The 12,309-nt window shown below is 42.7% G+C and overlaps 1 long non-coding RNA gene across 1 annotated transcript in view; it reads left to right on the plus strand.

Annotated features, from left to right (window-relative positions):
- Nucleotides 1-12,309, plus strand: part of LOC120638816 — a 65,011-nt gene that overhangs the window by 6,648 nt on the left and 46,054 nt on the right. The window contains exons 3-4 of the long non-coding RNA XR_005660787.1: nt 5,333-5,437; nt 6,206-6,311. This is a non-coding gene — a long non-coding RNA (uncharacterized LOC120638816). The remainder of the gene's footprint in view (nt 1-5,332; nt 5,438-6,205; nt 6,312-12,309) is intronic.

Consider the following 12,309-nt stretch of genomic DNA (forward strand, 5'->3'; position numbering starts at 1 on the left):
GTTGGCAGCTATTCAGGCCTGGGAGATGTAATGCAGAATTTACCCAGCTACAACATTGTAGTTGACGCCCTCTTAGAGACCCAGCCCAGGACCCGGCCAACCCATGGATTCCAAGCCTAGAAGGCCAGGTCGTGATGGCAACCATCCTAACTGTTATGGGTTCATACAGGCTCAGAATACCCCGAACACCTCAAATCAATCATTTTCCTTTGTCTTCCTTCATCTCCCGTTGAACCGAACAGGGCTAACGATTGGGCTTACAGGCGCTCTGTCAGCTCTAACGATCTCCAGGGAGACATCAGACAAAGAAGATGTACATTTGGTCTTACTTCCCTCCAGCTAGTAAGTGTTTGCCTCAGCCAAGAAGTCTCCAGAGGGAGTTCCTGAAGAGAGCCAAGGGGCTGCCTCTCAGTCTTTTAAAGGAGCCAAACCTCCTTTAACCAGTTGGCCACACCACATGGAAAATCTTCAATTTGGAGCTTGATCAGTGGACTGGCCTCATATATGGCCAGGAGTACTAGGCCCATCGGGCTAGGCTGGACTTGTGTAGGACTTGGATCAGATAAGTCCAACTCTGAAATTCCAGGCTGTGCCCAGCTCAACACTGTGCTCCTAGGATAGTTTAAAATAGAGGCAGGCAAAGAAAAATGGCAAGTAATCTGATATCAACCTACCTGCAGGGAGTTCTGACTTCAAATTTGCTCACCTCATCATTAGCTACCAAGAAGGCTAATTTGGCAGGGGTATTTCATTACTCTCCATGACGGAAAGGCCAAGGCTAGAATTCCCTTACATCACCTTCCCAACCACATTGTTCTCCCTGAATCTCACTGTAATGTCAAGTGCCAAAAAAGCATAAGATAACCTTTGAACCTAGGTAAGGGCAGGAGTCATTCAGATGACTACATTTTTTTTAATGGTACTGTTAAGTGCTTACTAGGTGCCAGATACTGTACTAAGTGCTGGGGTAGATACAAGCTAATCAGATTGACACAGTCTCTGTCCCACATGGGACTCACAATCTTAATCCCCATTTTACAGATAAGGTCACTGAGGCACAGAGAAGTTAAATGATTTGCCCGAGCTCACACAGCAGATAAGTAGTGGACCCAGGATTAGAACCCAGGATCTCTATCCCAGGTCCATGCTCTCTCTACCAGGCCACACTAGGATCCCTGCTTCATCTTGGTTTGCCTGACAACACCACAAGTGTCTAGTTCAGTCTTAGCATACACTACATAAGTGCTCACTACCATTGATTTGATGGACCAAAGCCCTAGATACTATTAGTGAGTGAGTTTTGACTCAGTTTTGCAAGTGCTGCAAGAGATTTATGCTACGATTAATTTAGCAATCTATCTCACTAAATTAGCAGCTTTGCTCATTGTGACCTTGGGCAAGTTGCTTAATTTCCATGTGCCTCAATTTCCTCCTCTGTAAAATGGGTAGGAAATACCTGTTCTCCCTCCCCCTTAAACTGTTAGGCCCATGTGGACAGAGGCTTTGTCTGACTTGATTATTTTGTATCTACCCCAGTGCTCAGTACAATGCTGGGCACATATTAAGGGCTTAATTATTATTATTATTATTAGCATTATCTCACTAAGTTGACATTCTTATCACTGATGACATTAAGCACAACATTGTTCTTGGTCAAGTGATAATAATAATAATAATGTTGGTATTTGTTAAGCACTTACTATGTGCAGAGCACTGTTCTAAGCGCTGGGGGAAATACAGGGCCATCAGGTTGTCCCACATGAGGCTCACAATCTTAATCCCCATTTTACAGATGAGGTAACTGAGGCACAGAGAAGCTAAGTGACTTGCCCAAGGTCATACAGCTGACAAGTGCTGGAGCCGGGATTCGAACCCATGAGCTATGACTCCCAAGTCCAGGCTCTTTCCACTGAGCCATGCTGCTTCTCTCCAAGTGCTTACTATCTTTTGGAATCAACATTGCAATTTAAACGTTGAACATTCTTGAATGACTCCTTACTCCAGAAAGCCCCTCTACTTGAACTGACTGCAGTCTCCGCTAATCACTGAAGCAGTTGTCAGCTCAACTGTCTCAATAGTATGAGCTAACAATAATACTGAATAAGACATAAATTATGCATCAATTGTAAATCCCTTCCAGCAACCTAAATAGGCTTTTAATGGATATTATTTAAAGACCAAAACTTAGTTCTTACATTCACAGCATGTTCTCCAATCACACCCATTGAACCAGGAGACAATGTTTGCATTAAAATACACGTAACCCATTTGAAAGACTAATAAACACGATATGCTAGCAAAAAGACAGCCATGAGAAATGAAGATCTGTCCAAATTCAAAAGGTAGGCTAAGATCAGTAATATCAAGGTTTTAGAGTTCCTATCAGTCTACTGGATTATACTCTCAAGCGTTTAGTACAGTGCTGTATACACAGTAGTGCTCAATAAATACCACTGATTGAAATACCATTGATTCATTAATTTGGGAGGAGAATCCATGTTATCCAGACTCTAATTATCTAAGTTTGTAAATAGGGCAGGTTGAAGGTTACTAGGTTAAATCTTCACCACTGTCAGGAGAACCTTAATAATAATAATGTTGGTATTTGTTAAGTGCTTACTATGTGCCGAGCACTTTTCTAAGCGCTGGGGTAGACACAAGGGAATCAGGTTGTACCACGTGGGGCTCACAGTCTTAATCCCCATTTTACAGATGAGGTAACTGAGGCACCGAGAAGTTAAGTGACTTGCCCAAAGTCACACAGCAGACAAGTGGCCGAGCTGGGATTTGAACCCATGACCTCTGACTCCAAAACCCGTGCTCTTTCCACTGAGCCATGCTGCTTCTCTAATAATAATTGTGGTATTTTAAAGTGCCTACTATGTGCCAGAAACTGTTCTATGTGCTAGGGTAAGTACAAGATATTACAGTCCCTACAAGATATTACAGTCCCTGTCTTACATAGGGCAGATGAGGGAACCGTGGCACAGAGAAGTTGTGACTTGACCAAGGCCACACAGCAGACAAGTGATGGAGGTTGGATTAGAACCCAGGTCCTTTTGACTCCTAGGAAGCAGCTTGACGTAGTGGATAGAGCATGGGCCTGGGAGTGAGAAGGTCATGGGTTCTAATCCCAGCCCAGCCACTTGTCTGCTTAATGGTCTTGGACTTGTCCAAGAGGCACTTCTCTGTGCCTCTGTTACCTCATCTGTAAAATGGGGATTTTACTCTGTGAGCCCCATGTGGGACAGGGACTGTGTCCAACCTGATTTCCTTATATCCACTCCAGTGCTCAGTATAGTGCCTGGCACATAGTAAGTGCTTAATAAATACCACAATTATTATTATTATTATTAGGCCACATTGCTTCTCTTCTTTGTGATTGGTTGCCACAGTCCTAAACTCTCTGCCTGATTCAGTGATTGCTTCTACCTTGGTGTTTTGGCCTGAGATAGGCTCAAATTGTAAGTGAAATGAATCTTTGAATACTTCCAGGACCAATCACTGAAAATCAAATACAGGTCTCCCTCCATAGCAAAATAAGAATGTAGCTGGCTATTTTCCTGATTTTCTGTGTGAGCTAAAATGAGTGTGTTGTTCAGTTTGGTTCCACCAGTCAGCAGATGTGATTTACAAAAGAATCTAAACACATTACATTTTCTGGAAATTCTGTTTCTATAGTCCCAGATCAGTTTTCAGAAGTTTTAGTGATAAAGCAAATAAGTTCAGAACTGGGGTGTGTTTCCCAGGAAACTGTACTCCATTTACTCCACCACCTCTCTCCCCACAGTACTAGAGGCACCTGTACTGTTCTGAAGCATAAAGGTGCAGCAAAGGAGGCTAGAAGGTTCATGACACACAGGACTCCCAGCCTCTCTGATCTGGCCCTTTTACACTTTGCTTGGGAAAGGGTCCAGCCCAGCCAGCTGGGGACAGACCATCCAGCTGATCTTCCTGAAGATCTAAATTTCCAAGGAAGGAAAATAGAGAAATCCTGGGATCTCTCAATTTCCACTGAGTCGGTCATGAAAGACATTAAAGCTGGCACCCTGGTTCTAATTCTAATAGTGATAGTGATAAGACTAATAATGATAATAATGATAGCAATAATATTGATAATAAAAACAATCATACTCACATAGTGGTAATAGTATCTGTTAAGTACTTAATATAGTACTTGGCACAAGGTAAGCGCTCAATAAATACAACTGAATGTGTCAAGCACCATTCTGAGCACTGGGGTTGATACACGTTAATCAGGTCAGGCACAGACTCTATCTCCCATGGGGCTTACAGTCTATGTAGGAGGGAGAACAGTATTGAATTCCCATTTTGCAGCTGAAGAAACTGAAGCACAGAGAAGTTAAGTGGTTTGCCCAAGGTCGTTCAGCAGGCAAGTGGTGGAGTTGGGATTAGAACCCAGGTCTTCTAACTCCCCACAGGCCTTTGTTCTTTCCACTCGTCTTGTCTTATGTCGTCGAGTTGTCTCCAACCCAAAGCGACACCAGGGACACATCTCTCCCAGAACGTCCCACCTCCACCTGCAATCGTTCCAGTAGTGTATCCATAGAGTTTTCTTGCTAAAAATATGGAAGTGGTTTACCATTGCCTCCTTCCTCACACTAAACTTGAGTTTCTGCCCCCAACTCTCTCCCATGCTGCTGCTGCCTAGCACAGGTGAGTTTTGACTTGTACAAGATTGCCTGCCACTTGCAACCACTGCCCAAGCTAGGAATGATTAGGCCTCTGCTTGACTCTCCCTCTCATAGTCAAGACTGATAGAGCTGATAGAGTACTGAAAGCTCTCCAAGTGCGACCCTGAGAGGAGTTCTTTCCACTAGGCCACACATTTTCTGAAGATCTCAGTACACCCTCTGCTCAGGGCAGTGGGTTTATGCTCCATGCCCATTTGATATTTGAATTGAGAATTCCACCAAGCTCCTGTAAACTTTATTTATCTTCAGGGTCTCTCTCTGTGCCTCTCTGTCTCTATCTCCTTCTGCCTTTCTATCTCCATCTCTTTCTGTCTCTGTCTCTATATCTTTTGATCAGTCAATCAGTGGTCTTTATTGAACACTGTGTGAAGATCACTATACCAAGGGCTAGTACAGTGCTCGGCACACAGAACGCGCTCAATAAATATCATTGAATGAATGAATGAATGAATTGGAAGAGTACAATAGAGTAATTAGACATGATACCTGCCCAAAAAGAATTTATAATCTAATGGAGGTGATGGAAATTAAAATCAATTCCAGGTAGGAGTTCTTTGCCTTTTTGTCCCTCTGTCTGTCTGTCTTTCAGTCTGACAGTCTCTCATTTTCTCCCCCAGCCCTATCCAGGTAGAGGTTTTAGAAGGTTCATCTGTAAATGATGCATTTGACGGAAAGGTCAACCATCTCACTCTTCCTTTTACTACTGTTGGCAATAGAATGTGGTAAGGCATTTTCTTTTATTCTCATATTCTTTGATGGACCCTTTTGAACTCTGTGTAGTCTGGTGATATGAAGGGAAGGTTGCTAACACTCCTAGAGCATAGGCCTGGGAGTCTAATCCCTAGTTTTAATCCCAGCTGCACCACTTGTCTGCTGTGTGACCTTGGGCAAATCATTTCACTTCTCCATGCCTCATTTACTTCATTTACTCAAACCCCATTTTAGGGGTTTGAGACTGTGAGCCCCTCATGGGATAGGGACTGTGTTCAACTCGATTTGCTTGTATCCATCCCAAAGCTTAGTACGGTGCCTGGAACATAGAAAGCTCTTAACAAATACCATTATTATTATTATTATATTATTATATCACTTTAGGTAATTATACCTTGAAACCGAGGCTAACACCCCTAATTTAGCAAAAATAAATGAGTGAATTAATAAAATAATTTTCTAATGGCCCCTGATGTTCAAGAGCCAAACTTTAATCCATGTCTTACCTAGAGGCAGGTCAGAGTGTTAATTCAAGAAGAAACTAAGATGGATAGAAGGAAAGAATGCTAAATTGCTGCTGAAACAGTTGTGCTTTCCAAAAAGATTTCCAATCTCTTTGCTGACCAGCTGTGATTAGGCTTCTTTGACAAGATTACAGCTTGAGGTGCTGTAATAAATGAACGATAAGGAAGGGAGAACTTGGCCATCATTGTAAATAGGCCTCATGTGTATTCCTGGTTCTGAATCTCCATTTTAATTTAGATTTCTTTACTTCATAGACTTCAAATTTAATCTGAGAGGCGCCTTACCCATCACCCAGAAAGCATGACCCAACCTGAAGAGAATCCTTAATGTAGCTACAGTAACAGTCACAGAAGTATCGAAGTGAGTTCTCTTCTCTCTAGGTAACCTAAGACCTTTTGCTCACTCTGTTTCCTCTTGCCTGAAATTCCCTCCACCTTCAAATCCACCAGACCTCAGCTCTGCCCCCCAGTCTCCAAATCCTTCTGAAATTCCATCTCCTTCAGGAGGCTTTCCTTGATTACCTTTTCTTCTCCCTGGGTCCCAATCTCCCAACTACCACCTCAACATTTTTACACCAACCTCACACTTGTGACCTCAAAACCATTTTATTTATTATTATTATTATTATTATTATTTATTAGGTACTTATTGTGTACAAAGCACTGTACTAAGTGCTTGGGAGTCACAATCTGTACCCTCACATTCAAAATGATTGATGTATGGCCAATTTATTGGCTTTAGATCTTAATAATAAACAGACACAGTATTTAGTGTTCGAATAGCCAGATCCACTTAAGGGATTCAACATGCTCACTTAAAAAGGGAATGAACCATATTCTCAAGGACTTGACTGAAAGAAAGTGTTCCATCAGGTTTGGAATGATGAGAAAGGGTAACAAGTGGGAAAAAGAGACTAGACTGTCATTATTATTATTATTAATAGGAATTAATGATAATAATGGTATTTGTTAAGCACTTACTAGGTGTCAAGTACTGTTCTAAGTGCTGGGGTAGGTAGAAGTTAATCAGGTTGGACACAATCCCTGTCCCACATGTGGCTCAGAGTCTTAGTCCCCATTTTACAGATAAGGTAACAGAGGCACAGAGAAGTTAAGTGACTTGTCCAAGGTCACACAGCAGACAAGTAGAGGAGCTGAGTTTGGAACCCAGGTCCTTAGACTCCTAGGCCCATGCTCTATCAATTAGGCCATGCTGCTTGACTCAGAGGTCAAATATGGGGCTTTTTGGACCTTCAAGGTGTAGTGGATAGAGCATGGAGCTGGGACTCTGAAGGTCATGGCTTCTAATCCCTACTCTGCCACTTTTCTGCTGTGTGACCTTGGGCAAGTCACTTCACTTATCTGGACCTCATTTACCTCATCTGTAAAATGGGGATTGAGACTGTGAGCCCCACATGGGACATGACTGTGTCCGACCCAATTTGCGTATATTCACCCCAATGCTTAGAACAGTGACTGCCACATAGTAAATGCATAACAAATACTATAATTATCATTATTATTATTCTCTGTGTTTAGTTTCCTTATCTATTAAATGGGGATTAAATCTCCGTTCTCCCTCTCCTTTAGACTCTGAGCCCTGTGTGGGACAGAGACCATGTCTGTTTCACCTGTGTTGTACCTACCTCAGCATTTAACACATTTCTTGAGACATAGTGCTAAAGCAATCCCACGTATTTATTCAAGCTGACTCAGAATCTGTTCTGAAGGCCAGGCAGTGGTAGGGGCAGGATAACAGCAGGGGCAGGAGTGAGAACAGGGTTTCTGCCTTCTCTATCACCCTGGTTCTGAAGATTTTTAGAGTCAGAGATGAAGGTAAATCAGAGTTTGCAGACAGGAGAGGGAGAAGGGTTGGGGGGGACAATGGCTGGGCAAAAAATCTGCCTGAAAATGAGGGAAAATCCAGATTGATGTAGGGTTGAGGGGAGGCTCTTTCCCTAGGTGATGATGATGGAATTTGTTCAGCGCTTACTGTGTGTCAAGCAATGTTCTAAGCTTTGGGGTAGATACCAACTAATCAGCTTGATCGCAGTCCCTGTCCCACTGAGCTCAAAGACTTAATCCCAATTTTACAGATGAGGTAATTGAAGCATAGGGAGGTGACTTGCCCAAGGTCACACATCAAACAAGTGGTGGATCCGGGATTAGAACCCAGGTCCTTCTGACTTCCAAGCCTCTTCTATCCACCAGCCCATGCTGCTTCATGGCCTGGGGGATAGACAATCTGAGTGAGGATTCTTGGGCTTGGGAAAAGCAGCCTCAGCCAATACAGCTCAGCTCTGGGAAGTGGGGAAGGGGAGAGAACACTTGGATGAGCAGGGAGAGACACAGGAGGAGAGGCTCACCTGTCCATCACCTGTCCTCTCCTTTCCTTCCCGCCCCTCCCAAATCCCTTGGGTGTTAGGAGCTGGCCCAGGAGCCTTTACCCAATGGTGAGCAGTTGTGAGAAAGCACCCACCCTGGGATAGAAATGTTAATAATCCTGTTTGCCAAAGCAATGATCAAATGGCAACTGAAGGGGGATCAATCAATAAAACCAGAGAGAAGACTCTAGTATCATCAAACGCAGCGCGACGTCACACGTCATGTGGGAGGCTGCATATCGTATGACCTTTTTCAAGCCAACTGATCCAAGGTTTCAGTTTGTTTGGACTTCTGCAAGAAAATGTTGCTGACCCCTGTCTTAAGACATTTGAGATGCTGCATTATATTTCAGCTACAGTTTTTCTAGCCTTCAAGCTGATCTAAAAACCAATCCCATCTGGAGAGTATAAAATTGAGTCAAACAAAAACAGGTTCAGAACTCAAAAGAAAGCAAGAGCATTTCACACAAAATAAGGAAAGAGCCACAACCATGGCATCCCTGAATGGCTTGAGCAATATTACCTCTAGAGGACACAAATGTAAGTGATAATCATAGTTATAGTATTTGTTAAGCACTTACTATGGGCCAAATACTTTCCTAAGCACTGGGATAGATACTAGATATTCAGGTTGGACACTGTCCCTGCCCCACATGGGGCTCTCAGTCTACACAGAGGGAGTTGGAATTAATCTAAATTTTACAGATGAAGAAATTGAGGCACAGAGAAGTTGTGACTTGCTCAAGGTCACACAGCAGGTCTTACAATGAAAGCACTGAAATGCCAAAGAACACTCATGGAATGTATTGGGTGGCATTTAGCTGCTCAGATATGAACTGTGGGTAAGATTTGGGTATCATACTGATTTAGAATGTAAACTAGGAGGGGACAGAGACTGTGGCATGTGAAAGGCCAATTTGTACATTCCAAGCACTTAGTACAGTGCTCTGAACATAGTAAGCGCTCAATAAATACTATTGAATGAATGAGTGAACGGTAGTCTAGCGTTTAACATTTGTGTCTCCTTTGGCAAGCAAAGGAGAGAAAGGAAGACCAATCAAAAGATCTAAAATTTAATGACAATAATAACTGTGGTATTTCAGTTATGACTATCTGATAAGTACTGTACTACGTGCTAGGGTAGATACAAGATAATCAGTTTGGAGAGATCCCTCCCCCATGTGTGGCTCACAGTCTAAATAGGTGGGAAAACAGACATTTTGCACTGAGAAGGTAATTGACGTTTCTAAGATCACACAGCAGGCAAGTGGCAGAGTCAGGATTAGAACCCAGGTCCTTTGACTCCCAAGCCCTTGCTCTTTCCACTAAGCCATTTTGCTCAAAACAAAGATGACACTTGCCTTTGAGCTCTGGGAAAGCACTTCAGCATTTTGTGGGAACCAAGACAATTTCCTCAGCTTAGGTAACCATACAAAGTGTGATCAAGAAATAGAACTGAACATAGCAAATTTCCAATTTTCTACCTAGAAATTTGATAATTCTTGTCCCTGGCTTTTCGTGTGTATAGCCAACTAATTGGGGCTGCTTTCAGATAAGAAAATCCAGACTGATTTTTAAAGCAAAGTAGCAACTTTGAGTGGATTGGCACGTCTAGGGAAGTCACAAATATTTTATTATTCATACAATTACCTCTTCTAATAGGTTTCGTCTTCCTTGTTGTGAGCCATAAAGATTCAGTTGCAGCAAAGGGAGACAAATCAGTACAATCCCAAGCTGAGGGAATCCACTTCTCTCTTCTCCTAGAATAAATAAGAACACTTCAGCAGTGCGTCATTGCAATCTTGAAGACAAGGAGCCTTTTTCTCGTGAATATTCTGCAGCGATGTGGGAATTTGAGAATCAGACTGCTGTATAAATAGGCCTTTAACTTACACCCTACAACTACTTGCTGCCAAATGATGTAAGATTGATTATTCTGTGTATCAGGAATAGTAAGGGGAAAGTTGTATTAGGGGATCTAGTCATATGACCAATTCCCATAGGGAAAAACAAAAGCCTGGGCAGAAGGACAAAGGCTGTTCCTACTCCCAGGAAGCTACAGACACACACGATTGGCTTTGTGTCTGCTTTGGCAAGCAGAGGAGAGAAAAGACTGGTCAAGGGAGCCGAAAATGGAGGCTTTCCAACCAAAACAAAGATGGTGCTTGGATACACGCCCTGAGAAAATACATCAGTATCTTGTGATGGTAGGGACAGTTTCATCAGCCTGTATTAGAAGGTTTATTGGCTTTGTGACATAAAATCTAAACTATGATAGAAACCTAAAAATTGTGTTAAGGCAAAGGCCATAGCTTATGAGCAAGGTGATGAGATGCCTTACCTCGAGGAGGGATGTGTAGGACCTCTTGGGAGTGGAAGCCTAATAGGGCAAACAGAAGGACACATTATAGGAGCAGGTAGCTGAGGAGAGTCAAGAGGGATGGAGATATAGAGAGGGGATAGAAGAAAAGAGAGGGAGAGTGAGGAACATCAGAAGAGATGGGAAAAAATTAAAGGGGGAAGAGGTAAAGAGATTCATTCAATTGTATTTAAGCACTTACTATGTGCAGAACACTATACTAAGCTCTTGGGAAAGTACAATACAACAATAAACAGTGACAATCCCTGCCCACAATGAGCTCACAGGCTAGAGGGGGGTTGGAGAGAGAGAGGTGAAGGAGAGAGAGAGGGAAGTGGGGGGAAGAAAGAGAGATAAAGAGAGAAGGAAAAGAAAGTGGAGAGAGAAGGATTATTATTATAGTATTGGTTAAGTGCTTACTACATGTCCAGTACTGTTCTAAGGAGTGGGATAATCAAGTTAATCAGGTCGGACACAGTCCCTGTCCCACATGGGGTTAACAGCCTGTTAGAAAGGGAGTGAGAAAGAAAGAGTGGAGAGAAGGGTGTCTCATGGAGCCCTCCACTGTCTGCTGCCACCTTGCTTCGTAGCTGCTTTCAACCCTTTGGACACAAAGCTGCTGGAATGAACAGTGTTTGTGGATTTAGTGTGACTGGCCTGGGTCTGAGAAGTTTCCAGCTCTGCTGGAAATACATATTTGGAGTCACACTACAAATTTCCTTTACATAATCAATATGGGGCATGTCAACTGTGACTGCAGTGACAGCGACAGCAAATGGTGACAGAAGAGGAGGAAGAGGTGGATAAAGCTGGTTATGGGTAGGGAAAGCATCTGCTACTTCTGTTGTATTGTACTCTCCTAAGTGTTTAGTACAGTGCTCTGCACAGAGTAAGCACTTAATAAATACAACTGATTGGTTGAAGTTGGACAACTCTTCTCCTCTGGCATGGGGCTGCTATGGTTGCTAAGGGTATCAGAACCCCTCTTGAAAACTGCTTGCTAATGGGCTACTTTTGGGTGGGGTTGAAACCCTAAATATCTTGACCATTATGCCCAAACTGGAATGTCTGGTCACCTTAAGGGCGAATCGTCCTATCTCATTTGGAGGCTACCGGCTGAGTTTATATATAGTTTCTGTGTCTTGGTTGTTTTCAAGTCACTGGGTATCTGATTGGATTGGAGGATGTTAGTTTCAGTCTGAGATGCTGACATGGATCACTGTCCTTTTGGGGATCAGGTTACCTCTTTGCAGATTTTGTGGAAAAAATTGTTTTTAAGGAATCAGATAACATTGGGTCATTAGCTAGTCACTAGGATTTGTGGGTTTTTTGTCATGTTCTCAAGTTATTAGCACTTTGATATTCAGCCCAGGCCCATAATACTTGAGTAATTCTTCTTTTACTTTACTATTTCCTCTATCCCTAAACTTCTTTATTGACTGTCCTCCCCTCTAGACTGTAAATTTCTTGTAGAAAGGGATCATGTCTACCAACTCTATTATATTGTGCTTTTCCCAGTGTTTAGTATGGTGGTCTGCACACAGTAACACTCACAGTATGCAAAATGCTGTACTAATTCGTGGACATTAACCTTGATGCACAGGGACTCATGTTCT

Source organism: Ornithorhynchus anatinus, chromosome 14 (assembly GCF_004115215.2).
Source record: "Ornithorhynchus anatinus isolate Pmale09 chromosome 14, mOrnAna1.pri.v4, whole genome shotgun sequence".
NCBI lineage: Eukaryota > Metazoa > Chordata > Mammalia > Monotremata > Ornithorhynchidae > Ornithorhynchus > Ornithorhynchus anatinus.